Below are 18483 nucleotides of genomic sequence, written 5' to 3' on the forward strand. Positions count from 1 at the left end.
TTGAAGACTGTTGCAAAGGATGAGGAATTGCACATTGATTGTCCTTCCTCCGGGGTCTGAGAAAACAAATATAATCCATGGGGAAATTCAATAGAAGCTTAACAAAGAGCAAAGGCAATAGGTGAGATTTGGAGGGGAAATTAATTAAGCTAAACTAAAATTGGTGGGTTTGGGTTTGAGATTCTGAAGGAGCCTGGGCTGTGGAGCGCTGGAGGAGAAAGGAAGCATACTGGTAGAGAGCTGATTCAGGGTCCGAGATTAATTATCATTCACCATCTAATTATGTAATCTGAATCACTACCATGCCAGTTGAGTTTCTTTCCTGTACCACGGGGGATGAGAAAAACATGTGGTTCTGGAAGCTTGGAGTCTTGCTACTAATTTTCACTTAAGAAAGATAATTAAAAAGCTCCCCTTTGTCTTCTCCTGATTATTATTTTTCATTTTTATCTTATTTAAAAGAGCTGCTCTCTTCCAGATTACTTTCTCCTTCCCATCAAATAACCATTTGCATTCTTGTCATCTGAATATAAAAATGCCTACTGGTGCATTCGTACTGGGTATATGATTTATACCAGGTGGAATACAGGATACAGACTCCATACTCAGTTTATTCATTTATACTGTCTACTATGTGCAGGACCTCGCTTAGGATACTATAGTTGTGCTGATGCTTGCAATCAAGGGTAAACATTGTCCAGCTTAGGTCATCTACTTCTCACACCTGTCCTAGAAGGTGGAAACTAACATTAGCTCCAGTTTATAGGTATTTAAATGGAAGGAAGTTTAAATACATTTGATAAAGCCACATGACTAGTCAATGAATGGAACCCAAGACTGAAAGCCAGGCTTATGTGTCTCATACACCATTCTGTCCTCCCCATGTTGATAAGGTCTGAATCTGCTTTGAAGTCCAGCTACACATCTAGGTTGATATTATGCAAACATTTCAAAATCATTCTCATCAAGAATTACAACCAAAGGAAGATTAGATATGTATTTTCTGGATCCCCTGGTCTCTACTAAAAATTGTTTCCTATAGCTCTATACTTTTTTGTGGGGGTAAACCTCAAAAGAAATCCAGCTATAATACTTGAACTCCTTTGTGTTATAAATCCACCTTACCTATCCAGACTCACCTGTCCTCACTCAGCATCACCTGACCTTGTATTTTACGGTTGAACCAAATAAGGCTTATGTGGTAATGTTGATGAAAATGATGACAGTGATCATAGAGATATTAGCAAGAATGAAGTGAAAATCAAGAAGGAATTTTGAAGCCCTAGAGAGTAGGTGAGTGGTGGCTATAAACAGGAACTTTAAAACCAGATGCTTGGGTCTAAACCTTGGGTGTGTCATGAGTAAATCTGGGTAATCAGAACTGAAAATAATAACAGTGCTGTCTTCAGACAGCTCTTATGTGGTAAAGTGAGAAAATAATGTCAAACAGGTAGCAATTGTTATGTAAATATTAGTTACTATCATTACTATTGTTATTTATATTATTATCAGGCTGACATGGGTTACAATTCTCAGATTTTTTTCTCTACTTTAAGGCAAGATATAATTTTTACTTCTCTCATTTGATTGGTGTGAAAAATAAATGGGATAATATATATAAACACTCAACATAGTATTTGGCACCTAATAATGTATGAGATACAGAATACTATTCCTCTTAATGTTACCTTTATTTCTGAATTCCCTATTTTGTACTGGAGAGCATTGCAATTCCCCTAACCCTGCTAATATCTTGTCTCCCCCATGATCTCATTCCAGCTCACTCCTCACTTGAGTTCCTTCCTCTATTGCGATTGGGATCTGTTCACTGTCCTGCTGTGGTCATCATCTGTGTGTGATGAGAGGTGGATGGATAAATGCTCACTAACTTCCAGGCGTCACTTGTAACACCCAGGATTAGACTAGACACACAATCTCTGTCCTCCAACAGCTTACAACATAAGTGATGAGGCAGGTCAAGCTCAGAAAATAGCCAGAGACTGTTGGCATGTTCTTTAGAATCCACAGTGAGGCAGATGCTAAAATGTCTGTCATCTGGCTGTGTGCTTGTAAGCTATTTGTAGTACACATATTATACACCTTGTACTCTGCTGAGCACTCAAAACATATAAATTAATAAAACACTTTGCTGTAAAACTATTCAGAGCCTGTTGGGACAAACATGACAGGGTTTCTCAGTTCCACTAATATTGAGAGCCTGATATCTCAGGAGTGCTACCACGATAAAACTTGTACTCTAGTGAGCATTGGGGTGGTAGATGATTTCCAATAATGCCACATGTAACAAAGAAAAGAAAACACAGTAGTTGGATAGACAAACTGGGAATGAGGGTGGGGAGAACCTTAGATTGGGTGAACAAAAGAAGGCCTTTCTGAGGAGGAGATATAGGACCCAAGACCTCATCCTGAGAAAAAGACACATGTAAGAGTTATAAGAAAACACTTTCACCAGAAAAAAAACATCAACAGGAACGTTTGTAAGTAAGAGCCAGCCTGAAAATTTATAAAAATAATTCCAAATAGAATAGGAAATGTAGAAAGTGTCATGGAAGCATGAAGGAGGAGGGAGCCGATTCTAGGAGGATCTAGCTGTTGTCTACAACAGGGGTCAGTGAACTTTTTCTGTAAATGGCCAGATAGTGTATGTTTCAGCTTTTGTGGCCAGATAATATCTGCCATGATTACTCAGCTTTGCTATTGTAAGACAAAAATGGTGATAAACAATATGTAAATAAGTAGACTTGAGTGTGTCCCAATAAAACTTTATTTACAACAATAAGCAGAAGTTCAGACTCACCTGCTGGCTGTAGTTTACCTACCAATCTATTTACATCCTGTTTCACATTCTGTTTTCCATTTGGTCACATCACTATATCCTGCCCCCGCCTCGGATCTTCCTATTAGTATGTTTTGTTGACATTCCTTTATTCAGAAATGGAGTACAAACCCCTTTCCCTTGAATTTGAGTGTTCCTTGGACTATAGCAGGTGTGTGCTATGTGACTCCTGAGGGTAAATCGTAAAAGACGTGGCAGCTTTCACTTTCCTTGCTTGGGACACACAACTTGAGAGTCCTCAGTTTTTATGTAAAATGTCCATCTGCTCTGAAACCACCATGCTGAGGAGATCACATGGAGAAACTACACAGAGATTCAGCTCTCACCCATTTGAGATTTCCCAGCTCAGGGCCAGCTCTGAATGAATGCCTTTCATATGACTCCAGTTTGAAATCTTCTAGCCACTCCAGCAGAATCCAGATGGAGCTGAGGTGGTCTGTTCATGTGTGGTCTTTGAGAGATTTCTGAGTCCACACACACACACACACACACACACACACAGATTAAAGCCACTAAATTATGGGATAGTCTGTTACATAATGTGTAATAGTTAATATATGTATAATAATTAGTGCCTGATAACATTTAAATTTTTATATAGCTCTAAGAGACATTATGCATAGCCCTCTTTTTACACAGGCTTTGAACCCAAGCTCAGGGAGGGGGAATGCATAAAACTAGAATTCTAAGAGGTTGTCATTTTGACTGAATCACAAGATTATTCAAGTAGCTATATCAATTCCTGGTACATTTTACTCTATTTCAATTATTTTATTCTTCAGAACTGAAATTTTATTTTCTTCTTCTTTATATCTTTTATTTCCTTGCAGAAATGTGTTGCTGTTGTTTCAATAGTGTTTGTAATTGCACATTGGAGCATTTTTATTATAACCGTCTTTAAGCTCTTGAACAGCAATTCCAACATCTGCGTCCTCTTGGTATTGTGTCTGTTGATTATCTTTTCTCCTTCAGGCTGACATTTTTCTATTTCTTGGTAAAAAGAATGTTTTGGACTGTTTCATGGACATTTTGGGCATTATGAGACTAGTTTCTGTCCATATCTTGTATTTTAGCAGTGACTTAGTCAGTTTGGGCTGCTCCAACAAAATATCATAAATAGTGTTTCTTACAAATGACAGGCATTTATTCCTGAAAATCCTGGAGGTTAGAAGTTGGAGATGAGGATGCCAGCATGACTGGGTTCTGGCAGCAGCTCATTCTGGGTTGCAGACTGCCCAGTTCAACATGGCAGAGCGCAGAGAAGAAGCAAGCTCTCCCTTTACTTTTATAAGGCCTCTAATCCCATTCATGAGGACTCCACTGTCATGACTTCATCTAACCCTAATTACCTCTCAATGGCCTCACCTCCCAAAACCACCACATTGGGGAAAGAGCTTCAACATAGGAATTTGGGTCAGACAAAAATGTTCAGTCCATAGCAAGTAGGTAGTTAACCTGTTTAAGGTTCAGAAACCTTTCCTGGATCCCCCTTTTTTTGGTTTAAATATCCAATTCAGTGCTTAGAGTCTATGAAGAATCACTGTAGTCTGCTCAACGTGTGTGTTACCCAGATAGCAGAATTCTACCCCATAGATCCCATGGTTCTGATGGGTCAAGGGGAAGGGTACTGTCTAGTTTCTGCAGAGATGAGGTGAAAATTAGCACTTGGCTTAGAGGCTTCACCCAATAGTGGTGCTCTGTCCTTACACAAGCCCAAAGGCCTCTAGCTACTCACACTTTTATCCCCACCTTTCAAAGTTGTTCAACTAGATGACTTACACATTTTGCCCAGTTTTTTAAAAGTTGTTTAGCAGACAAAGTAAAATAAAGTGTGTTTCTCACACAGTCAGAACCAGCAGAAATCCTTTTTAACTCTAAATCCCATGATTTTTCTAGTATTTCACACTGTTTTGGGGCTGTGATATTTGAAACAGTATGTGTCCCACCTATTCTTAAATTGGATCCTGAATGTTGAGACAGATTCCTTTTATTGTCCTTATTCCTTACGTAAGACCATGTCAAAGTGGCATCCAGAATACGCTCTCTCTTTTATGCAGTCCTTTCATTCCTCCTCCTATCCTGTTCCTAAAAACAGGGACACTACTCTTACTAGCCATGTTCAAATCACTGATTGGCCTAGTTCACTAGAAGATGGCATCCTAGTGTGTTGGAAGGAGGGCTATGGATGAGGCATTGTCTTTGGTGCTGTCAGAGCAAGACACAGAGTCTGATCCAGGAGGAAAGAGGTCCCTTGACTTCTCTCTTCCTTTTCCTTTTCAATACATTTGGCTTCAATGATGATTGATACAGAGACTATTGTGGGAGTGGGACCATGGACCCATGGACCCACTCCCACAATAGTCTCTGTATCAATAATGATAAAAATAAAATAAAAGTCTCTTTATCAATTATAATAAAAATAAAACAATCTCTGTATCAATCAAAATAAAAAGTGGGTCTTCTCTTTTTTTGTTTTGTCTTCCATGTCATTGAAGTTAAGAGAACAGGGTTTGTTACCATTGTTCTTTGGTTCTTCTTTGCAATTATCCAGAATGTTTTAACATCTGGGGCTACGGTGTTAGGAGTTTAGTTCTAGCTCCATTTCAGCATCACCATAGTGCCACCCTCACCAGTCTTTGTGTGTGTGTGTGCACCCTTATGTCTCCCAAACAGCCCTTAGGCTGGGTTTGGTCAGCAAGAAGAAAGAGGTAGACGGCCAAAAGTGGGTACAAGAACATTTGAAGTAACGATATTCTTTAGAGTCCAGAGGCCATAACAGAGTAGAAGTCTCCTATTAGTAACTCCATGTGAAAAGAGTCACATGGTAATGGGAGGGGTTTTTTGTTGTTTATATAAAGAGTAATACGTGCATGTTCTCAAAATCACAGGGCTTAATTAAGCCTGGGTAGTCTCAGAGGTCATCTGTGAATGTTAAGATGACCTCTACCTCTTTTCTGGGCATCAGGATTACTATTGGCATGGTCTGTCTGGCCATTGTCTTCTTCTTCTCACCTGTTCTCTTTCCTCTCTCCTAAATATATGTAGGGCTCTCTTAAAATAATCTGAAGATATAAATATTCTTAAAGGGAGAGAAAAAGACTATTCTTTGCCAGGGAACTGAGCAGCTATGTTCTACTAACCATTCAACCGTTAGGATTAGAGATGAGACTCAGACCCAGAAAGGTAGAATCTGCCTTCTGCCCACTATGAAAAACTTCCAGAACATTCTCCCTTTTCAGTTTTTCAGAGATAGTGAAAGACTGCTACTTCACGAATATTGAGAAAATGAATGCTTATGACCTTCTCCTGGAATTAAAGTCCAAATTGCTGAAGTTGTGTGGGTGTTGAATTAAGCACTTTGATTTTCCATTTAAACTGAGGGGTCATAGACATCAGGCTTTATCACTAAACAATCCCTTCTCTCTATTCACCTTTCTCAATGCATCTTTGGAAAGCACAGTTCATTGACTCAGCCAAGTTAAGTTTAGCTGCAAAATTAAAAAAAGAAAAAGAAAAAACAGTTATCAAATTTTTCTTTTCCATGGCCTTCCTCCCAATTTTATTCCTGTTTTATTCTCCAGCTTCCCTTCAACAGAATTTGATTTAACAAGAAAACAGTGGGTTCATTGACTCAGCTAGGGAGTGCTTCTTATGTTTGAGCTCTGACATGAAAATTCTCTCTGGGCAGGCTTCTCCACAGCCCTTTCTGAGAGCAGCAGGGCTGTCATGGTGATTACTGACTCAGAGGAAGGAAACTGGACTTCGGAAGGCAGCAGAGATGACAAAGGTTTTCTCTGGGCAGGGTCCTGAGCTAATGGAAGACAGAAACCAAAGGCGATGGAAATACAGTCCTGATGAGTTTGGGGTGATACTATTTGATTTTATAGGCTGTAAGCATTAAATAAATCACTCCTGTGGCTCCTGGACTTCGGATATAAATATGACACAGATCCCGGGCTCTCCACCTGGAGAATTTAAACCCGCAATTTCATATAACATATCTACAACATCCTTAAAGAAAAGTGGATGAAGGAACAGACATGTTCCTCCCGGCACAGGTTGAATTGCTTCAAATTTTTTAACATCTATTTTGAGCTTCTACATTGAGTACTAGGCATATACACATGAAAATGGCACGTTCTCTCAGGATTTATAACTTGATAATAGGGGAATCACAGAAATGAATAGCTGTCATGTACATGGTTATTATAATATCCTACTCAGAGTGTCAACACACACAGTGCCGAAAAAGAGCTTGTGAGTTAGTCTTGCCCCCAATCTGAGTTTAATGCAAAGTTCTGTCTCTTATTAACTCTGTGACTTTGGGTCAGTTGCTTCATCCCTCAGAGGCTCGGTTTCCCCATTTGTCAAAGGCAAATGACAGTCTCTCGTTCTGTGAAGGTGAAATGAAGGTATGCAAATGAGGTAATTGGTGTGTGTCTGACATGTGCCGTAAATGTAGAAAAACTAGTAATTCTGCACTGATAACTTTGGGATTTTGGGAAAAGAGAAAGACGTGATTCAGGGGATCTGGAAAGGTTGTTTGCCGAGGTGCCTCTGGAGGGAGGGTGTTGTCATTGGACTGAGGTTGTAGGAAAGAGAATTTCAGACAGAAGTGGCTGGCAGAGGCAGACATGCAAAGCAAAGTACGAAGTTCGTGGTGGGCTAATGTGCAGTGGGGGATTATTTTGTAAAAATAGGATGGGGCCAAAAGGCAGGAGATTTCAAGTTCCTATCTGAAGAATATGTGCTTGATTAAACAGACAATGAAGTCATTGAAGTCTTTTGAGTAAGAAAATAACAGGCTGGGAGCTTTTGTTTCTCAGAAAGATTATTTAGGAGACTGGGAGAGGGGTGGATGTATTGCAGGCAGGTGGCTTCGGAAAGACCTTAGGGTCAGGCCTGGGTGGGGGGCAGTAGTGAAAGAGGCTAAATATCAGAAGTTACATACGAAGCGTGTGATTTTGATTTTATTTTCAAGGGGAAAATTAGTTCTTGGCAGCAAGGGCCAAATGTAAAAGCTAAAAGAGATGGGAAGGAGGTGTGGGTGGGGGAAGAGGGGCGGGGGAACGGAACGTTCTTTCCGTTCTTTCTTGTCTACTTGACACTTGGAGTGCTGCTCTAGTAAATCATTTTGCAGAGGCAATCAGCACACCTGTTCGTGGGCCTTGGCATTTAATTGGCACTGTCTGCGGGCCCCTGCACAGAGGCTGACAATGGATGGCACTGGTGTGTGAGTGAAGACATTTGCATTTCTTAGAAGATTGCCGGTGAGCTAATAATCGTGGTCATCTGAGGGCTTCCCAGGGAGGACACACTGGGCTGGAACAAGGGGCCTTTCTGGCCGCTGGGCCCTTCACTCAGCCCCTGGTGAGCCCCAATGTAAACGAAGGTAGTTAGAGGACCAAGGTGTCCCCTCTCAGGGCCGACAAGCAGAAAAGGCTCTAGGCTAGCATCAGGGTGCTTGGGCCACTATTCTGGGTACCCTACTAACTTTCTGTACATACTGGACTTGGACACTTGCTTTTTGTGTGTTTTAGCTAATTTTTCTTTAAAAAGGTTCTGAAAATAGAGGATCTAAGCTGTGGACATTGTAGCTGGGCTCTGGTTTGTTTAAGCTAGGTATCATATGTATCATTCACTTCTCAGAGTCTTATGGACCACTTTGGTGTTCCAGGCCCCAGGATTAGCTCCAGGAACTAGGATACACAATAAAATAAGATACTGTTCAGTTTTTAAGGATCTCCCAGCACACTAGGACCAACACTTAAAACAACTATATTGATTTAAATGTAGTAAATATTATAATAGAAGTGGGTGCAAAGCCCAATAGAAGTCTGCATGAGGAGGGGGCATTTAAGCTGGACATTGGGGCATGAGGAGACTTTATAGCTGGAAAAAGAAAGATTTCTGGGTAGAGACCACTGTGTAGACAGACACAGAGATGCTTTGTTCTATATTCTGTGGGAAAACCATGGAAGTCTCATATGTCCAATGATTTGGGGGGAAAGCTGTGTTAGGTTTTAAAAATGTATTTCAGGTTATTGGAACTCAAAGCCCTCAGGTTAATACCACAAGGACCATTTAAAATTTCATCAATTTGGATTAAATTTGATGGGAATCAAGCAATAATAAATACGGCACCAAGGATTTGCTCTGGCAATGCCCTGCAAAGGACAGAGAGAACTACATTTTAACTACACATCAGACTATGTGCTGAGGAACAGGGAGGATGCACACACTAGAGTCCCAAAGCCAGCTGTTCATGTGTTTCTACTTTTATCTTGTCATTTACAAATCCAAGGGAACCCTTACGATGTGTTAGGATTTGCTACAAAATGAGTAAGTGGAGTAACCTCCTTGCCTGTGGAGTTCACAGACAGTGAACTATTGCAGAGAATCATACAGTCCAGTGTTACAGGCCATGACACATATAGACACAGGGGCCTGAGACCCGGAGATCTAGTGGGAAGCTGGCAGAGGAGTGCTCCCCAGAGGAACCGGCAGCAGAACCACCCGAGAGTAGGACCATGTCCAGCCAAGTCGACCGGGTGGTTGTGTGTTTCCTAGAGGGCACAGAGAAGAGAGAAGGAGGATTCTGTGTTGAGAAGGAGCAGAGGTCCTGTGGCAGGAACAAAGTAAGTAGGTGGAGGAAAGCAGGCAAGGCTAAAACTGAGGAGGCAGGTTCCAACACCACCCCTCCTTCCCCCAGCACCAGGCAGCCATGAGGAGCTGTCCGCGGTACTGAGAAGCACAGGTCCTTAGCACCGAGAGACTGCAAATCTTCAGAGACAGAAGAGGTTCTCCACGGGAATATGGAAAATGCTTTTAGGAGGACTTTTATTTGTAAGCTTAACCGAAGAAGGCCTCCAGTTCAGGAAAGGGTAGGGGATAAGAAAAAATAATATGTATTTTATATACAATATATGAAATATATATATTTTACTAAATGTTTCCCCTGCCCCACCACCCATTTCAAAAGGATGGTTTCTTTAGTAGCTGGGTTATGCTCAGAGAAAATGCACAGAGGCTGTGAAGGGCAGGATGGTGGAGGGTTGATGTCACCAACCTCTCCCCTCTGGGAAGACAAGGCTTCATCTGCCCTTTAGTGGAACATGAGACAGACAACGGCTCTGGAAGTGGGCTTATCTGTTCTGGGGGCTGGTTGGAGGTCTGAGGCTGCTGAAGTGAGAAGGCCCCATTATTAATACACTCAGTCTCCCAGAGACTCTGTTCAAAGTTATTTCAAGGCAGTTCTTAGAGCCTTGGTTTAACAATTCACCAACTTTATTGCCTTCCTACTGAAATGTTTATCAATTGGGACCCCTATTGATAGGGGTCAGAGGCAGAGTAGTATTACTGCTAGGGAATTAAGACTGAGGAATTCTGATTCTCACTTTCTCTCTCTCAAACATTTTAAGGAGCCCAGTTACTGGGAGGGACCATAGCCAAGTTGTTCAAGACCACTCAAATCACATCACCTGGGTGAGAGAGGGTTTCACTGTTTACTGGGCCAATAACTCTAACTCTCAGACCCTTGCTGTCTGTCTAGTTTTCTATGATGGTTATCAAAATTACCACAAACTTGGTGGATTAAAACAACTGTAATGTATTTTTTCATAGTTCTGGAGGCCAGAAACCTGAAATCGATGTTCCTTGGCCCAAATCCAGGTGTCCCCAGGGTCATGTTCCCTCCAGATGTTCTAGAAAAGAGTTCATTCTTTTTTTCTTCCAGTTTCTGGTGGCCACAGCCATTCCTTGGCTTGCGGCTGCATCCCTCTAATTTCCAAGACCTGTGTCTTCAACTCTCTCTGTGCTCTCATTTCACATTGGCTTCTCCTGCGTATGCAGTAAAATCTCCTTCTGCCTTCCTCTGATAAAAGTACAGGTGATTATATTAAGGGCCTACCTGGATAATCCAGAATAATTTCTTCTTCTCAAGACCTTTAATTTAGTAACATCTGTGAATGCCTGTTTTTGTCAGATGAAGCAAACTTCACAGGTTTCAGGGATTTGAATGTAGATATCTTTGGGATGGTTAGCTTTTAGTCTACCACAGTCTCCTCAAAAGTAACATGGACATAATGAAGGAACCTCACTGGGTACATGTGAACATTAATGATAGTGTCTCCTTTCCCTGATCAACCCCTCTCTCTCTCTTTCCCTCTCTCTCTCTCTCTCTCTCTCACACACACACACACACAACTCAGTATCTGCCACATGGTAAACAATCAGTGCATGTTAACAATGACAGTTATTTCCTCAAACAGCCATGTCTTTACTCTTCTATACCAAAGTCCTATGGACCTCTCTCTTTATCCTCTCTCATCCTTCCCATTTCTACTACTGCATTTTCCAAATTATGTCTCTTCTTCACATGGTAAGCAGCACTCTGATAACATGGTTATTTTTCTCTTAAAACTTTTTTTCCCAAGATGATCTCTCTGCCAGGAATTGACCTTACTTTCCTCAGTGGGGAGGGGTGAAAGTGGAACATGGAAGAGGGGCCAGAGCTATGAGCAAAGAAGGAGGGATAAAGGGAAGACCATGATCCACACGTGAAAATTTTCTTTCCTAGCAAAATCCTTCCTCTTCTAACCTCGTTTATAGCCCACAGCACCACTACATGACCTCATGGAAATGCTGGAAGGCATCCTATACCACTCCCCTCTCTTAGGTCTCTATTATTTCCAACACCACTCCTCACTTCTTATCAGCTCGGACCCATAAGGGTACAACTCAGAAAGATCTCTTGGTTGGGCCTTTGCTGTTCAGTCCCACTGCCAAGCTCCTAGTTAAGACTACTCATCAACCACTGTCCATGCTGATGATGAAAATAGCCCTTTAATTGATTTCTGCCTTCTAATTTACCCCGTCCTTTACACCTTCCAGAAGTTGATTTTGTTTGTTTGCTTGTTTGTTTTCCCATTCAGAGGAGGTAGCGCAGGTTGAGATAAGAGCATGACATTTGGACTGAGAATGGTGATGATCCAAGCTCTTACTCTGCTATTTACTAATTCAAAATATTTAATATTTCTGAGCCTCAGGGACAGTCTAAAAAGGCTGTTACAAGAAACATGTAGAGTAGTGAAAAGGGGAAGGACTCACATGAATAAGTAAAAAGGACACATGGACAATAATTAAGGTGGGGGGTGGAAATGGGAGGGAGGTGGGGAGCACTGGGGAGGGCAGGGAAGGGAATATAAAGCAGAAAACTGTACTTGAATAAGAATTAAATAAATTTATATATATATATAAAGCTACAGAAAAAAAAGAAACATATAGAGTAGTGAGTGAAAAGCATTTGTGTGGTGCTTAGTGTATGGCAGGTGCCAAACAAACTTGTAACTTCCTTCTTCTTGTTGAATAAAACAAACAAAAACTCCTGACATTATGCCCCTATACACATCCCCTGGGAAGGACCTGGCTTTGCTGATTCTTCGCTCCATATGCTCCACCCTCAGTAAGGATTCTTCTCCATTGGGTTATTCCAGTCACCACACAGTGTGCTATTTTTTCTGTTTTAAATTAATTACTTCACTCTATTTCTGCGAGTCTTCACCACATTTCTATGTTCCCTGTTGCTGAAAATCTTGAAAGAGTTGTTCTCAATATTCAATTTCTATTCTTTAAAACCACTCTAAACAGTTTTCTTCACACTGCCCTATGGAAATTGTTCACTTTAAGATCACCACTGACCTCCACGTTGCTAAATCCAGTGGTCAGTTTTCAATTTTCATCTTACTTGATTTGCCAGATGCACTTGACACAGACAACGCATTTCTCTCTTTCTGAAAAATATATTATTTATTTATTTTTAGAGAGAGGGAAAGGGAAGGAGAAATAGAGTTAGAGAAACATCAATGTGTGGTTGCCTCTCATGTGGCCCCCACTGGGGACCTGGCCTGTAACCCAGGCATGTGCTCTGACTGGGAATTGAACTGGTGACTCTTTGGTTCACATCTCGTGGTCATGGTGTGCTCAATCCACTGAGCTACACTATCCAGGGCATCACTTCTCCTTGATACACTTCTTAAAAGGATTCCCTGGACTCTAAATCCTCCTGATTTCTTTTCTGCTTCATCTGTGGTTCTTTCTCAGTTTGCTTTGTTTATTCCTCATCTCTGTAACCACTTCCTCTGGGGCTACACCTGGCTCCATGCTGTTCTTTTCTTTCCTTACAAAGTTATTTCTCTGCTGATCACACCCAGCATCAGACTTTAAACAAAATCTGTATGCTGAAGGGTCAAGACTTCTTCCCCAACCTCCAGATGCGATGTTCAATTGTTTGTTTTACCTCTCTATTTGAGAGTCTGATAGACAACCCAAACCCAACTTGCTAATCATCTCCCCACACTACCCAGCACCACAATCTGCTCTGCCACCTTCCCATCTCAGATGTTGACAAATCCTTCCTTCCATGAGCTAGGTCCCAAACTTTTCTACACAGTCCTCTAGAACATTCTACTTGGTTTTGGAGATTTTTGTGCCCTCGCAGGGTATATAGACTGTCAGTGTGACATTTATTACACTATGTCTAGTTTATGTCTTTCTTTGTATCTTTTTTCTTTTTTGCTTAGTTGTACTTTCAACTTTTTGAAGTTAGGGACATCATGTGTCCTAATTATCTGGCACAATGTTCAATATAATAAATGCTTGTGAAATAAATGAACGAAAATTTTAGGGTAGACAAATTATGGTCTACAATTCAAAAAATTAGTCTACAATTCCTTAAAGGTAATCAATGCCTACAGAAAAATATAAGGAAGTTAAGGCTAGGTGGCAAATATACAAAGATTTGTCATTTTTTTAGTCTTGATCCAGTGTTAGGGTTCAAAGTAGTGATTTTTAGCAGTGTCTGGTGAAATAGAACAGAGAAGATAGACAGATCAATTTTAAATGTTTTCAATAAAAGAGTCTTAAGGCAGGGTATGAATGAGGATTTTGGTTTGAGTACACTAGGAAGATCTGGGCTCTCAATCAGGGAGAAGTGTGAAATTGAATCTTAGCTTCATCATTCACCAGCTGAGGACTTTGGGTAAGTTATTCAATGTTCCTGAGTTGAAGGTTCCTTATCTGTGAAATAAACATAGTAAATGCTCACCTCAAAGAGTTATTTTTTACATTAACTGGGGCAGAGTCTGATTCATCATTAATATTAAGTAAATGGTTGCTATAATTTTTAACCTCAAGCACTGGCCTCAGGAAACAAGAAATGAAAACTAACTGAGAATCCTTATTTCCAAATTGTTCAGGTTTTCTATAGTTCTTAAAATTCTTATTTAAATGTGTGCTTGTGCATGCATGCACATATATGTGTGCATGGATACCTATGTGTGTCTATGGCTATGACTTAGGGAGAATGGAGAGGAATAAAACATTTGACCAAAGGATCTCACTATCTAGTTATGGAACTGTGTGTAGCCACAGAGACTCAGATTGGCTTTTTAAACCCACTTTCCCAACATCTTGTCCAGCATCGTGCTCTGTCAAGTCTACTGCCTTCTGCTTTGCTCCTTACCAGCCACTGTTGCTGGAGAAAGCCACACGGAGAAAGCCATGAGAGGACCATACTCTCTACACTAAATTGTCAGCTCTGTTGCCAACTTAGCATCATCATTCCCTACCACACTTTGTGTTGCTTTGGCATGTCCCCACCTGGAAGATCAGCAATAGTTGCATAAGGCTAATAGTCTTCATCTGTGTACCCTCAAAAACATCATTGTAGAAAGCTATTTAATTGATGTGCAAAGATTGTTATAAACATTAAATTTAATATGAAAACAGGAAGCTCTCAATGAATACGGGAGATCTGAATTAATGAGGAGCCTGTAAACATAAAGATAAGGTCAGTTCTTGCAGCCTCATCTGTTACTTATATTCACCTTTTGATGTCTCTTGCCCTAGGGTCCCCTTGTGCACCGCTTCACATTCTCTTGGCTCTACCTTTTGTGCCATCGCTGGGATAGTGACAGTTTCGTGCAAGTGGCTCCAGTTTTACCAGGTGCAGCCTGACAGTGTCCCCCTAAACCCACATTGGACGCTTCTCACTTCCTGCCCTGGAGAATTCCTGTATTGGAGATTGGAATGCGCCATGCACATACCTAGGACTGTGAGGGGAAGTAATGACTGTGGAGCCAGCCTTGACTCGATTAATTAATGTTCTACCGCCTCTTCCCTTGGCAGACAGTTTTGAGAAATATTTCATAAGGCGCTTTAGAAAATCTCTCAGGATTGATGACCCGTTGGCTTTCTCTCATTTGTTTCATTTTCCAGCCCCAGATCCTCTTCTCTGGGATCATAGTCCTAAATAAACTACCTGTCTCAACTTTCAGGAAATTCAGGTTCAGCTCAGCCACCCCACAAAACACATTGCAACAACTGGCACATATTAAAATAAATAGTAGGTGTCATCACTTGCTTCACATATTTGGATAACTTCACAGTTGGAACAGGTAAAAGATTCACCCATATTTCCCTCTGAGACTGACCTTCTGGATGTTTTTTCTTCCTTTTGAGTCTCTACCCCATCGATGTTCCCTTATGTTTCAAACAGTGTAAACTGGCAACCCTTGGTTGTAGCTGGCTGACTGAAGTATGGACACCTGGACCAAAAAAATCAGTATTTTGGCAGGGCTGAGTCAATCATGTTTTATCCTTCCGTATTGGAAAAATTGGTGAGATATGATAAGAGTTATCTTTGCAGTGCCTCATAGATACTCTGTGTCTTCGCATGGCTTCCATTCTACTGCTCTCCCTCCACTGTTTTGGCAAAAGAGTATTTTACCTTTGCCATTAGGTCACCATTCCCACATTCTATTCAAGAGGCCATTCTATCTCTGTACTTACCATTGCTCTGGGCATCTTGAAAATGTCCTGTACATGGATCCCCTTGCAATCTGGATTCCATCCATGCAGCTCTACTAAATTGATTAACTGGTAGGTTGACAGTGGTCTTTCAATGACAAAAGTCATTCTGTCCTCAGCCTCCTCCAACACATTTGGTTTTGCTAAATGCCTCTATTTATTTTCAGACTTCTGTGCCTCCTTTTTCTGGGTCCTCCTATCAACTTGATGGGTATTTTCCTACATATGAAAGTCTTCCCTAAGGTTCAGGCCTCTGTGCTTTCTCTTTAGTGTCTCTTCTTCAGAGGCATTTCTGCTATAAGGTGGATGACTCCCCTAATGAGAACAAAGGAATTAGCTTCTCCTGCATATTCTGGTCTAAATTTCCAGTCTCTGCTGGACAGTTCCCTTGGTCAGCTCCCAAACTCTTTAATACCGACTTCTACAAAAAGGCTGAATCTGTAAGAGTTTGGGACTGATTCAAAAAGAATGCTAGCAGAGGGGGAAAGAAAGAAAAATCAACAATGATTCTGAGGTAGAAAAAAAAACAAGAGGCATTTTTTGGACAGTTTCTCTCTTCACTTCCTGCCCAAGATAATTGGATAGGAGGAGGATGGTTGTTTATTGAATCCCTACTGTGTGTCAGAAGCTGATATAGGTGTTTGAATAGGCTATTTCATTTAGTTTTCAAAAAACAATTCTGTTTTATGCATTTTCTATTATTGGCCCCATTTTACAGGCAAAGAAACCAGGGCTACAAGATATTAAGTGAGATTTCTTGAGGATGTGTGATGAATTTTAAGTCTAGAATAAAGTACTAGGTTCATTAAACTTTAAAAACTTTGTCTTTCTCATCACAATTTACAGTATGAGCAAATAAGAAAGTTCATAAAGCCTTGAAGATTAGAGCATAATTAATATCTGACTTTGAATTGACATTTAAAGCTGGAGTGAAGGTATTTTAAGGTTTGTGCTGGTGGTCAGTTATAAGTCATAGTCTTTGTTTTTAGAAAAACTCTTTTCTCACAGAAATTACAAAGAAAGGGCTTTTCTTTTATTTGGAGTTAATCTCTTCAGTTAGAAATCTAGAACACTCTATTACTTCTCATTCTGTGCCCTTCCTCATAGGTTTTTTTAATGTTTAATATTCACATTGATTTTTCTCTAGTTTTAATTTTTAAACATTTTAAAAATAATTTTTGTTTTTTTATATTTTATTTATTTATTTTTAGAGAGAGAGGAAGGGAGGGAGAAAGAGAGGGAGAGAAACATCAGTGTGTGGTTGCCTCTCACATGCCCCCTACTGGGGACCTGGCCTGCAACCCAGGCATGTGTTCTGACTGGGAATCAAACCAGTAACCTTTGGGTTTGTAGCTCACGCTCAATTCACTGAGCTACACCAGCCAGGGCTGTTTTTTTTTTAAGCACACACACACAAACACATGTGTCCCTATGTCAGGGTTTCTCAACATATCATTGGCATTTGAGCTGAATAACACTTTGTTGTGGATGAGGCTGTCCTAGCAGGTTTAGCAGCACCCCTAGTCGTACACACTAGAGGCCAGCAGCATCTTCTCCTAGTATGACAACCAACAATATCTCCAGACATTTTCAAATGTCTTATTAGGGACGAAATTACCCCCAGTTGAGAATTCCTGTTCTGTGTTTCCATGCACATATATCCACATTGTATATACCAAACGAGAAGGCATGTGCAGGTCAGGAAGGCTGGGATTTATTACTCTTGCTCACATCTCTCTCCCAGTGCTTGGAACAATGCCTGACATACTTGGCAGAAAACACAAGAACTATTTGTTGCGTGAATAAATAAATGAGAAGGGAGGCAAAACAATTTTATTGAGAGTCTACTTTATGCCAGATCCTTCATTAAGAACTTTTTTCAATACATTTATTTTCCAGATGAGAAAACAAAAAGGTTCAGAGAGGGTGGCTTCCCTGATTCATACAGCTAGACAGTATTAAGAATTGGCATTTCTACCTGGTTCCATCTGCACCACAATTCGCCCTCCTTTCAGGGCACCAAATTGTTTTATACTCACAGAATTATGAGAGTTTAAACCTGAACTAACGAATTGCTAATTACCATATCAACTTCTTTATTTCAGGGAAAATGGTTTGTAAATAAATCATGTGCTGGCCAAACTAGCATTTTTGAGTTCTATTTTCCTCATTCTCCTAGTCCCCTAATATGAGTAACCTTGTTTCTGTCTTTCCAGAGAACATTGCAAAGTTAGAAACTCACACTGTGATCCGAGAGGAATGATTTTTTTATCTGCTTAGCCACTCAGTGATGTGGACCTGACCCAAATTGTTTTTGACAGATTAGTTGCCCAGATATGAAATCTCAGTGACCTTGATCAACCAGGTCTAGCTGACACCTTTGTCTACAGCTGGGAGTCACAATCTGAAAGCCAGCAATCTTTGACAAAAGTGTCCTTTTCAAGAACCTCAGGGAAAATAGGATTCTAACTTTGCTATTTGGAAAGAGACTGAAAAGAAACTGAACAAATGCATCAAGAAAGATTTTCCTCTTGGTATGAATGTTAGGTATGAGACATTGCAGTGAGATTTTAGGCTGCAAAGTTTCTCTGGTTGGGTGGCTCCCATGTAACTGGAGTTTTGAAGTGTCTGCTCTTTCCTCTAAAAAGTGAAACATATATGACAATTCTAATGATGATGATCATACTGGTAAGCTAAATGCTATCTGCTGTTAAGTTGTTCCTATAACAGAAAAAGCAATGTTGACATTCTTACTGGGG

The sequence above is a fragment of the Sturnira hondurensis genome, unplaced genomic scaffold (genome assembly GCF_014824575.4).
Source record: "Sturnira hondurensis isolate 20B ecotype Veracruz unplaced genomic scaffold, ASM1482457v3 Scaffold0000780, whole genome shotgun sequence".
NCBI classification, from domain to species: domain Eukaryota; kingdom Metazoa; phylum Chordata; class Mammalia; order Chiroptera; family Phyllostomidae; genus Sturnira; species Sturnira hondurensis.